The sequence below is a fragment of the Thamnophis sirtalis genome, unplaced genomic scaffold, assembly GCF_051295495.1.
Source record: "Thamnophis sirtalis isolate CommonGarterSnake01/CBP01778 unplaced genomic scaffold, rThaSir2_p1.2 scaffold_15, whole genome shotgun sequence".
NCBI lineage: Eukaryota > Metazoa > Chordata > Lepidosauria > Squamata > Natricidae > Thamnophis > Thamnophis sirtalis.
Genome location: NW_028261395.1, coordinates 20,960,665 through 20,978,137, shown reverse-complemented (window position 1 = coordinate 20,978,137; position 17,473 = coordinate 20,960,665).

Sequence of the window (17,473 nt, the reverse complement as noted above, 5' to 3'; positions counted from 1 at the left end):
TCACCCTGGCTTGGCTGATAAGGAGTTGAACTCTGTAGCTTAGTGGTTAACACATCTGCCTAAGATGCAATACACCACAGGTTCGATTCCCAGTAAGGGTATGGCTAGCTGATGAGAGCTAAATAGCTTGAAATAGATCTATACTAGTCTCCCTTTATTTATTTATCAGCACAAATACAACAAATGTAACAAAAAGGCAACAGTAAAAATATTGGGTTTCTGTCTGGATGGTCTCTTGTGACGAGCCGAAGGACAGAGAATGGACGTAATCTTCCTCCCATATTTGGGCATACGGGGGGTTGTAACTTTAATAGATACCTTTCACCCTGGCTTGGCTGATAAGGAGTCGAACTCGGTAGCTTAGTGGTTAACACATCTGCCTAAGATGCAATACACCACAGGTTCAATTTCCAGTAAGGGTATGGCTAGCTGATGAGAGCTAAATAGCTTGAAATAGATCTATACTAGTCTCCCTTTATTTATTTATCAGCACAAATACAACAAAATATATATATATATATATATATATATATATATATATATATATATATATATATATATATATATATATATGTGTGTGTGTGTGTGTGTGTGTGTGTGTGTGTGTGTGTGTGTGTGTGTGTGTGTGTGTGTGTGTGTGTGTACACACATATATATGTATACACAAACACAAATGTATGTATATGTATATTTGTTATGTCAAAGCATCTGGTATGCCCAAATATGAGAGGGAGCATACTGCTTCCCTTTTGCCTTTCAGCTCCGCCCTAGGAGTCAGGCAGGAAACCATTTTTGTATTGCAATTGTGCTGATAAATAAATAAAGGGAGACCATATTTGGGCATACCAGGTGCTTTGACATAACACTTACTTATTTCCTTGGCTCAGCTGATAAGGGAGGGGAGCCTGTGGCTTAGTGGCTAATACAACTGCCTAACATGTAATTAAGAGCCCAGGTTCAAATCCCATTTAAGGGTATGGCTAGCTGATGAGAGCTAAATAGCTTGAAAAAGATCTATACTAGTCTCCCTTTATTTATTTATCAGTACAAATGCAACATACAGTATGTATATGTATATATACATACATACTTGGAGCAATAGTGGAATTCAAAAAGTTTTACTATAGGTTCTGTGGCTTGGTAGGCATGGCAGGGGAAGGTTACTGCAAAATCCCCATTCCCTCATGATCAGCTGGGACTCAGAAGGCAGAGAATAGATGGGGGTGGGGCCAGTCAGAGATGATAATTACTGGTTCTCCCAACTACTCAAACTTCTGCTACCGGTTCTCTAGAACGGGTCAGAACCTGCTCAATACCACCTCTGAGTTGGAGGTAATTGATCAAAGTTGGTTCATGTCTGCTCCAACCAAGCCATAATAAATATATATGTCCATCTTCTATGTGCATCAAAATGGTTCACCGACAAATGCGCGCTCGACAAAATTGCACCGACGAAACCGTGGGGAGAAAACCGCGCGTTCGAAATCACACTGACGAATGAGCGCAGAAGCGTGCCGACAACAGCGCGCCGATAGAAGCACGCTCTAAACCTAACCCTAGGGGTAACCCTAAAGGTAACCCTAAAGGTAACCCTAAACCTAACCCTGAACCTAACCCTAACCCTAACCCTAACCCGAACCCTAACCCTAACCCTAACCCGAACCCGAACCCGAACCCGAACCCGAACCCGAACCCGAACCCTAACCCTAACCCTAACCCTTGCCCTTGCCCTTACCCTTACCCTAACCCTTACTTTAACCGTAATCACGCTTCTGTCGGCGCTCTTTTGTTGGCGCACCTTGGTGGGCGCACTGTCGACATCGTGGTTTTATCGCCGTGGTTTTGTCAGTGCGCTGTTGTGGGGCGCACATTTGTCAGGTCACGCATCAAAATGCAGCCAAAATTATTTTTAAAAGAAACATTAATGAGAAGGCTTTCTATGCAAGAATGCCTAGACTTGCAGAGGAATTTTCATTTGGAAGCTGGCAATATTTCTCCACCACTGAGGCTTTGTTTCTAAGTGAAACGGGCACGGCATGGTTCCGGATTGATCATTTTATCCCATATCATATTCTGAAATTATCTTTCATTCACAGTGACAAAATCTCCTATAAAATTTGATCCCAAATAGAGTCACAATGAAGTGCTACCATCAAGGAATGATTAAATTGGACCCCGCGGATGTGACATCCGAAGGAAGATGTGTCTCTACTCCATTATTACCCCCTATTCAATTTAATCTACAATCTTTCATGTCCTTGAAAGGAAAAGAGGCAAGAATATGTTTTTCGCCATGGTGATTTATATATCTGTAAATCAGACAGAATGCATGTCAGATATGTAGCTACTGAATTACAGTGTTGCTTCTGAAATTTGGCAGAGGGAGCAAAATAAGCCAAAATACTTTTCCAAGAGGGTACAAATAGAAATATGAAAACAGGCCACTTTAGGAGACAGATACAACTGATGATTGTTGTTGCTTTTAAGATTCACGGACTATGCAGCTCTGTTGTGTACATGTTTGCTAAGAATTACAGATGAGCACCCTCAGCTCTGAGACTCAGGTTTTATCCTTTATTTTTAGGTTTCAGAATGCAATGTAAATCTCAAGTATTCCTGTTCCTTCCTTTGTGATTTTAGCACATTCTTCTAACACTGAGCTCTCCTTTTCAAGTGGCAATCAAGTGATATTCTTATACCTTGTCAACGGTCATCCAGATCATGGTTGTCCCAAAGGTGCTTTTTCAAGAGGCAAGTGAACTTCCTTTGTTTCTCTTTGAAGATGTTTCATTTCTCGTCCAAGAAGCTTCTTCTTGGATGAGAAGCAAAATGTTGTCAAGAAAAAAAAATCCAGTTGCCTTTTGAAAAAGCACTTTTGGGATTTTATTTTTTGGACATCAACCAGTCTCACCTTAAATGTTTGGAGCTGATCATATGATAACTCTCAGCCTGACTTTTAAAGAACTTTTACTGTGTACCTATCTATTCATCCATCCATTCATCCATCTTATAAACAATCTCAAATGCAATGGTATCTTTCAATGAATTTTAAAACAACAGGGCAAGATAAATCAAGCAAGTAACAAGAAAGTGTCTAAGACTCATTTTGAGGAAACAACAAAAATGTTTACGTGCCATGAAATATAGATGAAGGAATGGAGTCTGCTAAAAAATTGAGATCTATAAAGTTTTCCAAAAATACAACAGAGAAGGTGAGGGTTAGTACAATAAACTTTAACAATTGTATACTATACCTTCATCTCCAATATAGCTTGGGAGTCAGGATCAGCAAGCTGAGTCAAACAACTTTTGAATAAATATACGTGGGATTGTGCTGTTAATCAGCTTAGTTAGGACGCTAATTGGCCAGAACGTTACTTGATGAATCAGCAGAGAATAATTTTGTAAAATGAGACAGATTCCTATGAGAATTATTACTTGATGATCTCACTGTGTCTTTGTATTACTATGTCAAGAAATGAAAAGACAGAGTACTTTAAAAGCCTGTCTAATCTAGTCCAAGATCTGGATATTCTATTTAGTGCTGTGTCAAAATACCTTTTCTCCAATTTCCTGTCTTTTTCTTCTCTGTGAATTAAATTAGGTGGGGTTTTTTTCTGCCTCTCTTGCTCTGTGTCAGCTGTGCCAAGTGAACCAGACAGGGAACACAACTAGATGAGTTAAGTCTACTTTATTGTTAGGTTACATTAACAGAAACTTGCAAGTCTGAAAGTACAAAACTCACCCTCACTTTTAAATGTCTGATCAATTAAGGTGGATTCTTTCTAAGATTCTTCTACTGATTGTTAAGACACTGGGGGCTCCTGCCTCTCTTGTCTGATTGTTTCCTAGGCAGCATCTCTTCCCTTCCTTCCCCAAGGTCATCTACATATTCCATTACACTCTGCCTATGGTATTCTTTGGTATTCATTAAAGCATCCGTGTCTGTTTCCACCTCCACCTGAGAAAAGATGCTCCTGTTTTAAGAGCTGCATTAGCTTTTATGAGTGGATTCCATAAAGCAACTGCATTTGCTCACTGCACTCCATCCTCTGACTCACTTCAAAATCTGAAAGAGTGATTTGATATGACTCCTAATCTGATATGACTCTTAGAGATACCTCTTAAATGGCTGCCCCAGATTATGGATAACATGCTACCTTAAAAATGACTGAAGCCAAAAACAACACACCCATATTTTTCTTATCCAGCTTTAGCTGCTGGACAATAAATGTTAAGGTAAAAAGTAAAGCTTCCCCTCGCATATACGTGGTAGTTATTCCCAACTCTAGGGGGTGGTGCTCATCTCTGTTTCAAAGCCAAAGAGCCAGTGCTGTCTGAAGACGTCTCCGTGGTCATGTAGCTGGCATGATTAAACACTGAATGTGCATGGAACACTGTTACCTTCCCACCAAAGGTGGTTCCTATTTTTCTACTTGCATTTTTTATGTGCTTTCGAACTGCTAGGTTGGCAGAAGCTGGGACAAGCTCACTCCGTTATGCAGTGCTAGGGATTCAAACCACCAAACTGCTGACCTTTCTGATCGACAAGCTCAGCATCTTAGCCACTGAGCCACCGCATCCCTTAGCCAAGATCAAACACACTGATCTTGTAATCAGATGCAAAGGTTTAAGAACATGTTCCAAAGCTTTACATCCTCCTAACTTTCTCCGGATTGTCCCTTAATTGAGATCATTTTCTTCTCCTGTTTGGGAGAAAGTTTGTGCAAGGTTACAGCTTGCTAACATCTAAATGCTTCCTAAGACCATTACTTAGCTCACCAAATTCAGAGGAAGCTCCTCTGAAGCTTGGAGGCTTTGATCCAAAAGAAAATGAACAGCTAAATAGATACTAAGAATGTATTTTTTAGAAATTATGCTATTAGCTGGAACCTGCATGTCTTATTATTCCTAGAGTAGAAACTTCTACAAAGACACAACCTACCACATCAGAGTCAAGGTAGCTCAAATGAATATAGGTTTATTACATGCTAATTCTCTCTACAAGAAACTGAACTACTAATGGTCAAAGCAAATTGGCAGGTAGATAAGAGTCAATGGAATTCAAGATGGGCTGGATTTAGATCTCTTGAGGGCATGAAGAGATTCAAGATTCAAGATTAATGACACACTTGACGCCTCCCTCAGGCTCAGCCTGGTCATCTCCTACACAACCACAGGCTTTGTATGTGCTGATTCCAGGATGACAGGAGAAGGGAGAGTCTAATACAGAAATCCCCCCCCAAAAAAGGACCAAACCTTAATGAAGAACTTCCAAGGTAGGCTATAAAAACAGCAAAATGTAAAACCCATAAGGATTCCTTAAGGAGCCAAACATTTGCATAACCATTCGGTTTATAAATGTATGAGTTCCCATTCTTGAGCATCAAGTTCCTATTTGTGAGAGTTCTCGTGTGTGAGAATTCATACAAATGAGAACTTGTATGTATGAGTTCACATGAAATGTATGAATTCTCATTCTTGAGCATCAAGGGTTTTGTTTATTTATTTACTTATTGGGGGGCATCCTATAGTACATCCCAGAAGGGATCCTGAATGAAAAATTGAACTCCTTGTGAATTCCAAAGTAGCTATTATGAACACAGAAAGACTGACTTTAGGGCAACTGCAGGAATGGAGAATTTGGCTGTTTCTCGTCTATGCCGATTGGACATGCATTAAAGAATTTCAATTTCCACATTGCTCTGTGAGCTGCAAGGAGCTTGAAATGGCCTCTATGGATTGATACCACTGGGTCTCATCATGCAGATGTGCATGCAGTTTTCCCAATTTATCATCATATTTCCCCCACCCCTATTTTTTAAAACTGGATTGATTTTACTGTATTTATATTGTTATAAATTATATAGTTTTATCTGTTAATATTGTAGGCCACCCAGAGTTACCATGTGGCAAGATGCTAAAACAGCTAAAACAAATAAATAAGTAAAAATCATTTTCATGTATTGTTCAGAGAATAAAGTTGGAAAAGTCTATTTAAGGACATCCAACCAACTCTTCAGTACAGGAGTGTATGCATATCTTTGCAATATGAATTTCTTATAAGCTGCATCATGGCTTTCAGAAATACATGGTCAGATCAGCATATAATTTCATAAAATGCAAACTAAATTGGTTTATTTTAAAACTATTCCCTATCTGCCAAGGCCTTAATCTTTTCTTTTAAAGATTTTTTTTAAAAAAAAATATTAGGGATGATAGATAGATATTGGATTTTCTTTCTTTAAAAAACAACAACCTCTTTTCTACAGACAATTTTGTATGCTTTTTTCTTTACCGTATTTTTTAAGACGCTCCAGAGTACAAGACACATCTTAGTTTTTGGGGAGGAAAATAATAATAAGAAAAAAATCTGCCTCTGCCTGCTAGCATCCATGGTATTCAGCTGACACATGGTAACAAGGTCAGCCAATGAATAGGCATAGCAACTAAGTCAGCCAATGAGAGCTATTTGGACTCTGAAACAGTATTTTCTGTGTGAGCAACAAGGAGACAGGAAGGAGCCTGGCTTAGCTGAGAACTGAAAGTGAAACTGCTCGTGTTTTGCTTGTATTTACTGCTATCTTGGAAAACCTGCTTTTGGTAATGTATTGTATATTATTATTACTTTGAATCCTGCTGAATCAGTTACTTGTGTGTGCTTTGTGAATGTGATTGCTGCTGCAAACTCTGACCAGCCAGGTCAGCTTTAGCACTTATTGCAGCCTGATTCAACACAACTGATTGGCGGGTGGATCAGACTGCTGTAATACCCCCAATCAGCTGTTCCAGGATGCAGGGATTGCCACATATCATCGCTGCCTCCATGCCTTATGTTTTTGGCCTCTGGTGGGGGTGGGTGGGGCTACAAGATGCAAGATGGTGTATAAGATGCACTCAAATTTTCACCCTCTTTTTTTTGGGGGGGGGGTGCATCTTACACTCTGAAAAATATGGCAATTATAAGTCAAGTCCAATACTCTTTCAGAGAAATACTACATATAGTCAATATAACAAATCAGAGGTATGGGGCACTTCTAGGAACATAACATAATAGAAAAAATAGCAGAATTGGAAGGGACCTGGAAGGTCTTGTAGTCAAATCCCCTGCTCAAGCAGGATACTCGATGATGATGATGATGATGATGATGATGATGATGATGATGATGATTGTCCATCGTGTTCGAAGAGGACCTTGACATCTAATTGAGGGGATGTCAAGATTTCCACATGAATTAGATTAAAGTGAGGGAGATGTACGCAGAGTCAGCCTCACTCTCTCTTCCCAGATTCCATCTTGCTCCAATAGCAGGACAAGAGTCGAGACAGTTGGAGATGGGCTGGGCATAGTGGTTGACCAGGGCATCTTTTGTGTTTTGCCGTGCTCTTAGCATACCATATCGCTTGCAGAGACCACCTTCATGACCGTTGTCCTATTCTAGTAGGTTTCATCCGCACAATCCTCCAGAATCTGTCTTCACATGCTTGGGATAGACAAGTCCCTAAATCACTGAAGGTCATTTACCCAACAGCTACTCTCAATCTGGTTTGGCCAGCCTGTCGAAGCTGTTGCCCAAGGCGTGGCTGGTGTACATGCTACAGCTACTAGGAGCCACAGGTGAGAGCTGAGTGACAGGTGGGGACCAAAGGTGGATGAGCTGCTCTAAATTTACATGACATGCCCCTACACCAGAGGTGCTACCCCTCCCTGAACACCCCATACACCCCAGGAGACCTTATACTATTTCAGACAAGTGGCTGTTCAGTGTCTTCTTAAAAATCTCCAGTGTTGGAGCACCCACAACTTCTGAAGGGAAGCAGTTCCACTGGTTAATTGTTCTCACTGTCAGGAATTTTCTACTTAGATAAGAATTGGTCCTACTATTTTAATCTACTTTCTCTGTCTTAAATTGCTTCCTTTCTATGCAAGATCATCCCTGCAGCTCAGTGATGGGTTCTGGATTCCGTTCCAAACGGTATGGTTGGAACAGCCCGGACGTCACCCACATGCATGTGCAAGGGGTGCGCGCACACGCATATGGCACATGCATGCATTGTAGCATCAAATGATGCTTCCGCAAGCCTCTGCGATGCTCCAGCTGCTCAGCGGAGTGTTGCACAGGCACTGTATGTGCCATGTGCATGCACAGAAGCACCAACAGCTTTAAAACACGGTAAGGAGCGCAGGCGAGTGGGTGGGCCCTCCGGAGCACCATACTGGAATGGTACCCGGTGCTCCAGGCAGGCTCTGTACCGCCTGCAACCCACCACTGCTGTAGCTGCTTCTCTTGGTTTCATATTGACCAAAGAGGAAAGTAAAAGAGTGGAGAAAGAAAGGGAATATGTTTTTTTTAGCAGATTACTGTTCTGGAGGACAGATATACATTTGCTAATATCTGAAAATATTCCAAGAACTATCTACTTTTTACTCTGCAATTGAAGTAAGCAACAAGAAAAAAGAATGATGATGACTCGCAAGACAATGGTAGCATCAACTGACTTGCAACTACTTGAAAACAGACTGTCAGTTTGTAGAAAGAGCTGTGTACCTGATTCATTGATTAAATCTAGTTTCAGCATCTCCTCAACTGCCGAACACTTAACCCCCAATTTAATTCTGCAGCTTTGAGTGGCTTCCAGTAACAACATAATTTTGCTATAGAACCTTCAGTCTGGAGAGCCTCCATTCCATCAGGCCACAAGAAAAACAAAATTAAAACGGAATTATCTGGGGTGCATTCAATAGGCCTGCAGCTCAACTGTTCATATGCACCACTGTTCTTAGATAAGTCCCCCCCCTTACTTGTAGATCCATATTCTGTGCTGCCATTGTTTATATTAAATATATGTGTGAATAATTTTTGTCTGCTTGACTGCCTTTCTACTAAAATGTTTAGAATAGGAAGGAAAATAGTTATTAAAATATAGACATTCATTCATTCTTGATATAATTCTTGAAATGGTCTGACATCTTGTGCTTGGAGGGGGAAGAGAGTAAATGTAATGATTGGCATTCACAAAATGCCTTTCCTGAAAGAAACTGTCAGTGGTTTTTAATATCTTCTAGGAGGAAATATAGAAAGCAAATTCTGATTTTAATTCTAGTACGAAGGGAAGGATCTCAGTCAGATCATGCTGAGGGGATAGGGCAGATATTTTTGGGCTAGGCCTTGTGACCTATGGGTTTTGGTGATATGGCATGGCTGTTGTCCTTATGACATGAGCAACTGAAGGAAGTAAATGGAGAAAAGAATAGCTCATTTCTGGCATGGTAGGGCATCTGTGATGTCACCAGAACTGAGGAGTGGACCTGGGTGCTAACCAGAGCTGGTGTGTGGGGCATTTGGAAGAAGTTCTCCAAAGTACCTGAGGGCTCGACAAGAAGTAACAAGTAGAAGCTTATCAAAGAAATATCCATCCTGGAACTAAGGAGACATTTCCTGACAGTGCGAACAATTAATCAGTGCAATGGCTTGCCTCCAGAAACTGTGTCTGCTCCATCAATGGAAGGAGAGACTGAATAGCCATTTGTCCAGAATGGTACAGGGTCTCCTGTTTCAGCAGGAGGTTGGACTAGAAGATCTCCATAGTCCTTCCCAACTCTGTTATTCTTTTGGGATGCAGGGACTGGAGACTAAAACATACAAAGAACAGTTACAGGAACTGGGCATGGCTAGTCAAGTGAAGAGAAGGATCAGGGGAGACATGATATCAGTGTTCCAATATTTGAGGGGCTGCCACAGAGAGGAAGGGGGAGGGTGTCAAGCTATTCTCCAAAGCACCTGAAGGCTGGACAAGGAATAATGGATGGAAACTGACATTCAACCTGGAAATAAGGAGGAATTTTCTGACAGTGAGAACAATCAACCAATGGAACAGAAGTTGCCACCAGAAGTTGTGGGAGTTTCGTCACTGGAAGCTTTCAAGAAGAGACTGGGCTGCCATCTGTCAGAAATGGTGTAGGGCAGCAATGGTTAACCTTTTTGGTACCGAGTGCTGAAACTGAAGTGTGTGTGAGTGCTGGAGCACCAGAGCCCTGAAGAGAACAGTTGGCTGGTATGCATGCACATCAGAGGTGGGTTCCTACCAGTTCGCACCTATTCGGTAGAACCGGTTCATCAAATATACCGAACTGGTTAGAAGAGGTTCCACCAGTGGACCCAGAAAGCAGGCCACACCTACAGAAGAGGTTCCAAAAATTTTTGAAACCCACCACTGGTCCTTTGATATGATTATTCTATACTATCATGTTCATATTTATAAAACTCAGTGCCTCTGTGAAAGGTAAGGATGACTACTGCATTTATGGTGCAATCAGAAGATTGTGTGTGTTGAAGTTGTTTTAACGCAAACCAAAGATGCCTTTTAAACAACAAGTTTACATCATGTTCTTATGCATGCCAGTGCTGTGTGTGAGGTAATTTAAGGTGGTTCTGACAAGTGTCATCGGCATCTTCATATCTGGTCACATGGGCGGCAAGCCACTCCCACAAAAGAGAGCCACTCCTACCCACAGAGTAGGTTCTATCAATTTTTAAAACCCACCACTGATGCACGTGGTGGCCAGCTGCTCTTCTGGGTTCTGTTGCTCACATGCACGCTGGCCAGCTGCTCTCCTTTGGGTTTCATCATGTACATGTGCGCTGACCAGCTAGCTGGCACACATATGCATGCTGGAACCCAGAAGAAAGCAGCTGCCTGGTGAACATGCACACGATGAAACCCAGAAGAGCATCTGGCAATGGCATGGGTGCCCAGAGAGAGGGCTCTGTGTGCCACCTCTGGCACTCATGTCATAGGTTCTCCATCCTATGTGTAGGGTCTCTTGTTGGGCAGGGGGTTGGACTAGATGATTTACAAGATCCCTTCCAACTCTGTTAATCTGTTAATCTGTTCCAGCCTTGTACCAAGTTGTACAGTCTACAACACTGAGGGGAAACAGCCACCTCCTCACTTGCTGGGACTTATCACCAGTCTAACCTAAAAACATGGACACAAAAGGAGAGGCGAGGAGAGAGTGGCTGCAAAGAAAAGCTTGAGAGAGAGAAATTAGGTGTGCAGATCGGTTGTTGATTGCCAATGCAGGAGAATATTTGTACCTCAGGGTTGAAATGAGGGGTCCTTGGATTCCTCTGAACTTGGTTGTCTTTTTGCAGATATTTCGTGACCCAAACCAGGTAACATCTTCTTCTGCAAGAAGACAACCAAGCTCAGAGAAAACCAAGGACCCCTCTGTTATTGATTCTTAGTCAGGAAGGAAGAAGAAAGGATTAGAACTCCAGTAGAGACCTAAGAATGGGAAGAGCTTCACATAAGACCCCAGGGAGGAAGAATGGGGTCCACTGTCTATGGAGAAGCCCTGGCTTCTGGGGAAGGGCTGGGCAGAAGACCTAGAAGGATAGACTCTTTTCCCATCAGAGAAATAGTAAACCTTTGACTGAGCAGTTCCAGGAAGACTGATATCCCATTCCTTTCTTTTCACTCTTTTGCTCAGCAAGACCATAAACAGGGGATGGAGATGGAGAAAAAGAAGGAGAAAACAGAAGAACTAGAGGGGGATAATCTTGTTGTGGCTCGCCAGCAGCCAGTGGAGCTGGCAGCAGATTCGGACAGTGAGGAGGTTGGGGAAGAACATGGGCCAGTCCTGGAGTCTGGGGAAGGCTCTGATGAGGGCTCTGTGTCAGAGGAAGAGAGGGGGCTAGAGCCGTATGAACTAGAGCCAGTTATCAGCTGCCTTCGGAGTCAGATATGAGTGAGGCAGAAGAACAGCTGGAGCCTGTTCTCCAGAACAGCTGGAGCAAGTGTGTGCATGTGCAGAGTTGCCAAACAAAGAGAGCAGCTAAAGAACAGGGGTCGACTTGGGAGTAAGGTCACAGGTGGACGATGAATGGCCCCTCCCAGAGGAAAAAAAGAGGAGTGAAAGGGGAGTGGAGTTTGCAGGAGACAATTAGTTTGCTTAATTGGTTCATGACTCTCTGAGACTTCTTGCCAAGTTTTGCAGATATCGGCCTGGCAGCTCTCTATGACAGATAAGATCTGTGTTTGTAAATCCTCCCTTGAAAGACTTTGCTGGACGTGAATGAGCAGAATTCACAGTCAATTTATAAAAAGGGTTTTTGTCGGGACCATGCTCTTGGGAAGCCTTGGTGAGAACAAATCTCTCTGGAGGAAGATTTAGGAGGAAAAGAAACACTGGATGAGCACTAGCATTGTGTTGGGTATACCTATTGAAAAAAATATTGCAAATAATTTCACAGCATATACAGTAGTAAAAAGCATAAAAGCTTCTACTGTCTGATTTTCTGATGTTAGTTGTTATACTTGGAAAACAACCCTATCACACACTGTCAGCTCTACCAGAAACCAGTAGTATTTAAGTGAATCCTCTTGGGTATGTTTCTCTCTGGACTTGAACTCAGGAAAATCCAGTGCTAAAAAGCTGGGGATGTTTCAGAGCTGGCTGTGGAATATTTAGAAGACCTCCTTAGTAAATTGTCCCAATAGTTCATTTATTGAGAGCTTTTACACCAGCAGATATTCTAATACAGCAGAAGAAGTGTAATTCAAGCATGTAGAGTTTGGTGGCCAGTTTGGAATAAATTTGTGTGTGTGTTTTTTTAAAGTTGCTTTAATTCTCCTTCAGGAAATCAAAATATTCCAGTCGAATACAATACTGAAGCGGTGCAACCCAAAATAATCAATTAGATCAGGGGTGTCAAACTCAAGACTTGGGGGGCAAGATCCAGTCTGTGGGGTGGTTAGATCTGGCCTGGGGGAGAGAAAGAGAAGGAGAGAGGGTAGGAAGGGGGAGAGAGAGGGTAGGAGTAGGGGAGAGGTAAGGGAAGAAAGAAGGGGAAAGAGAGGAGGAAGGAAGGAAGTAGAGAAGGAAGGGAGGGAGAAAAGAAAAGAAAGAGAAAATAAGGTGGTGTTACAACAGGCGCTAGGGATGGTAAACAAAGCAATCCAAACTGTACCTTATAACCTTTTAAATGAAATAACAATAGTATAAGAATGGCAAAGAAAAAGAATAACTATGTGAATGTATACCTATAATTGTATGTAAGAGAATAAATGATAGTAAGAATATAAAGCACAATATAGGTAAACAATATTTGGTTATAAATAGCTAAGTATAAATAAATATAGAATTGTACATAAAAATGGATAATGAATAAGGAGACCATGAATGCAAGATAGAAATGTATAGAAGGGAAAACACTAACTGCAAAGAAACTGATACGGAACTGCTGTATGATATATGACGGAACTTCTTGTTCCTATGTTGTTTTAAGTCATGTGTCTGTTTTTGTTGATGTGTTTATGTGTTTAAAATAAAAATTTATAATAATAATAATAATAAAAAAGATCTGGCCTGGGGGGGGGCATCCTGGAAACAGCGAAGGACCGGCCCATGGTGCCTCTCCATTTTCACTGGTAGAGAGTTGCAGGAAGCCGTCATAGCTGAAAACAGAGCTCAGGAGCCAGTTTTCACTGGCAGAGTGCTTGGGCCACCATAGGCACCCCTGACATGAGAGACATCGAGCTGGTCATGCCCACCCTGGCCACATACACCCCCCCCCCCCAAGATCAAACACAACTCTGATGCGGCCCTCAATGAAATCGAGTTTGATTTAGATGTTTGGTCATCCATGAATAAGTGCAGATTCTCCCCAGAGAGAAGAATTTACTACCTGCTTCCAAAGAAGACTAAGCAGACCTCTTGCTGAATCTCACTGAGGGTGGGAAGAAGTGGGAGGAGCTGTAGTATATTTAGAAAATTCCTAATGGAATTCTGCTTCAGCTAAGCCATTTGCTTAATGGATCGCAGACTGTCAAACATCCCTTGGGAATCTTCTTCTGTGATTTCATACACTTATAGACAGTGTTTAATCTTTAGCTCATTCTTGAAATGAAGAGTGCTTTCTTCTCTTTCTGTTATGATCTAAGAGAGGTTTTAAAAGCCTCGCAGAATTACAATTATATTAATATAGCATAGCATTAGAGACACAGTTAGGTATGAGCCATGGTAGTGCAAGTGGTTAGAGTGCAGTACTGCAAGCTACTTCTAATGACTGCTGGCTGCCTACAATTTGGCAGTACAAATCTCACCAGGCTCAAGGTTGACTCAGCCTTCCATCCTTCCAAGGTCAGTAAAATGAGGACCCAGATTGTTGGGGTCCATACACTGTGTACATACACAGTAGAGAGCACAGTATTTGCATTACTACAGCAATCAGATCACTAATATTTATCATCACTAATATTTATTTATTTAATCAAAGCTTAAGTAGCTAAAAGACAGGGACAATCATAGGCAATTGATCTTTCCTTTTTGAAACTAGCTTCATCCTCACTTCTCCATTTATACCTTTTTCAATCAAATATATACTCAGTAGTTCATATCTCATCTTTGGCATATATCTCAGGTTACCTGCCAACCACAAAATATGGCAACCCTATCTTCCGCCCAAATTAGGCTGTGCAAATGACACTTCCTGAGGTTTGAATATATCTTCTTTTCAAGGTGTTGGAAACTGTGCATAAACAGAAATGTGATCATTTCTGCAAGGTGTGAAAATACCTCTTTGTGAAATCCTTCATAGGAAGAAGATGGTGAATATCTATCCTCTTTAACCATTTCTAACTTTGAGTCCCCAGTTGGTGCTGAACTACAATCATCAGGCAACACAATTGATAAGGGTTTATGGGCTCTAGAATCCAGCAAGAGATGAGGGAAGAATAGATCACTATATAAAACTATCAGTTTTAAATCAAATAGAACATGCCAATACCATTCAATCTCATAGGAATAGCTCTTAGACTTATATACCTCTTTACAGTGCTTTAAAGCCCTCTCTAAGCGGTTTACAGAGTCAGCCTCTTGCCCCCAACAATATCGGTCCTCATTTTACCCACCTCGGAAGGATGGAAGGCTGAGTCAACCTTGAGCCTGGTGAGATTTGAACTGTCAAATTGCAAACAGCTGGCAATCAGCAGAAGTAGCCTGCAGTACTGCACTGTGCCACCATGGCTCATAATAATCTGTAATGTACTGTATGGATTAGGCAATGTGTATGAGTCTGTTTAACTCACCCGATGAAGACTTTTCAGACTTATTCCAAAGGTCTCTGATAACTAGGCAGTACTAAACGAGCAATTTCCAAAAATGATAAGAAACTGAAAAGAACCAATCCAAGAATATAGGATGGTGTAATGTACCTGTGTAATTTATGTGCAGATCCAAGCAGTGGGACCTTTTGCAATTGACTGATGGAAATATTGTCAATGCACTGATTGTCTAAGAGCTATCAACATTTTTTTGGTATGGCATCCAGAGTTCTGATAACCACTGGGACCGGCATTGTTGGTTTATCCTACAATCTTTCAATTTCAAGTTTCAGATCATGATATTTTGTGATCTTCTCCTGTTCAAAGATGCCAAGTAACAAAGATAACAGGTGGAGAGCTTCCTGGGGTACTTGTGTGCACTACATGGAAACAGAGTAACAGATTGGAAGGGACATTGGAGATCTTCTAGTCCAAACCTTTGCTCAAGCAGGAGGCCCTATACCTGTGATGGCGAACCTATGGCACGCGTGCCCGAAATAGCATGTGGAGCGATGTCAAGCGTTAAGTCCCCCATTTGACTTATAATAGATAATACATATAAATAAGTATAATATAAATAGAAATAGAAGATAATAAAGCTAAGATGCTGAGCTTGTTGATCAGAAAGATCGGCAGTTTGAATCCCTAGCGTAACGGAGTGAGCTCCCATTCTTTGTCCCAGCTTCTGCCACCCTAGCAGTTCTAAAGCATGTAAAAATGCAAGTAGACAAATAGGGACCACCTTTGGTGGGAAGGTAACAGTGTTCCGTGCGCCTTCAGCATTTAATCATGCCAGCCACATGACCACGGAGACATCTTTGGAAAACGCTGGCTCTTTGGCTTTGAAACAGAGATGAGCACCTCCCACTAGAGTCAGGAACGACTAGCACATATGTGCAAGGGGAACCTTTACCTTTATCTTAGATAATAAATGAACTGCAAACAGAAGTATAATAGAAAACATGATATAAGTTTTATTTTTGTTAGTCATTTCTAACCATGTGTGCAATGGCTGAATGCATGCATTGATTTGGACCAAGTGCTAAGAATGAATGACTTCAGAAAGAACTTAAATCTATTTCTTCCTCCTGAAAATGCATAGAAACGAATAGGAAAAAAAACAAAAAACGCACACAACCTTTCTGTTTAATTCACTGGGAGACAAAGTGAGAAACCTTATCCTTGCTTTTAAATCTGCCTGGTTGGGGATTTAAGTACCTTCATTGTATATCTGATGGAGCAGCCCATTTTTAGAGGATAAGAAAAGATAGAGACCATCAATATAAATGCCTAATCAGAAGACATTTTTAAGCAGTTGGTTGCAGAAAGGTTTTTTTGTGTATTCCAACCAGATTGTGATGCTTGTCAGATGTTTTACTATTATTGCAATTCCACCCATCCCCCATATCTGGAGCATCGCAAGGACTCCAAAACCTTCTCTTGGAGCTTAGGACTGGAAAATTATTATCACAATCATAATTTACACACATGCTGCACACAGAGAGAAAGAGAGAGAGAGAGAGAGAGACAGACAGACAGACAGACAGGCAGACAGACAGACAGACAACAAGAGTGAGCCATGGAATTATTTAGAAGTAAATCCTTCAATCTCAACCAGACTGTTGGTAAAACTCACTGCCAAGTTTGACGTTAGTAAATACATTTGATGCTTACTAAAAATATGTGCAGTGCTGAAAACTCAAATATTACTGCAAGAAAAATCCAAACACAAAAACAAAACACAAAAACCATGCTGGTGCTTAATAACTTATAATTGAAGCTGCCCAGAGTTGCCTCACAATGAAATGGGTGGCAAACAAATTTAATAAATAAATTATTTTTCCCCATGGCTAGATAGCAGAAGGGATGTGGTGGCTCAGTGGCTAAGACGCTGAGCTTGTCGAACAGAAAGATCTACAGTTCAGCAGTTCGAATCCCTAGTGCTGCATAACAGAGTGAGCTCCCATTACTTGTTTCAGCTTCTGCCAACCTAGCCATTCGAAAGCACATAAAAAATGGAAGTAGAAAAATAGGGACTACTTTGGTGGGAAGGTAACAGCGTTCTGTGCACCTTCGGCATTTAATCATGCCGGCCACATGATCACAGAGATGTCTTCGGACAGTACTGGCTCTTAGGCTTTGAAACAAAGATGAGCACCACACTGTAGAATCAGGAACTAGCACATATGTGCAAGGGGAACCTTTACCTTTACCTTAGATAGCAGATTCTATATTTTTAATTATTACAATCTAGAATTCCTCATCTAGATACCACTGGTTTTTTTCTCCCTGTTTGAGTTTTTGGATAAATCTCACAACCCTCAGTAGAAAAAATAGAATGGAAAATCAGTGTCAACTCTGCTGT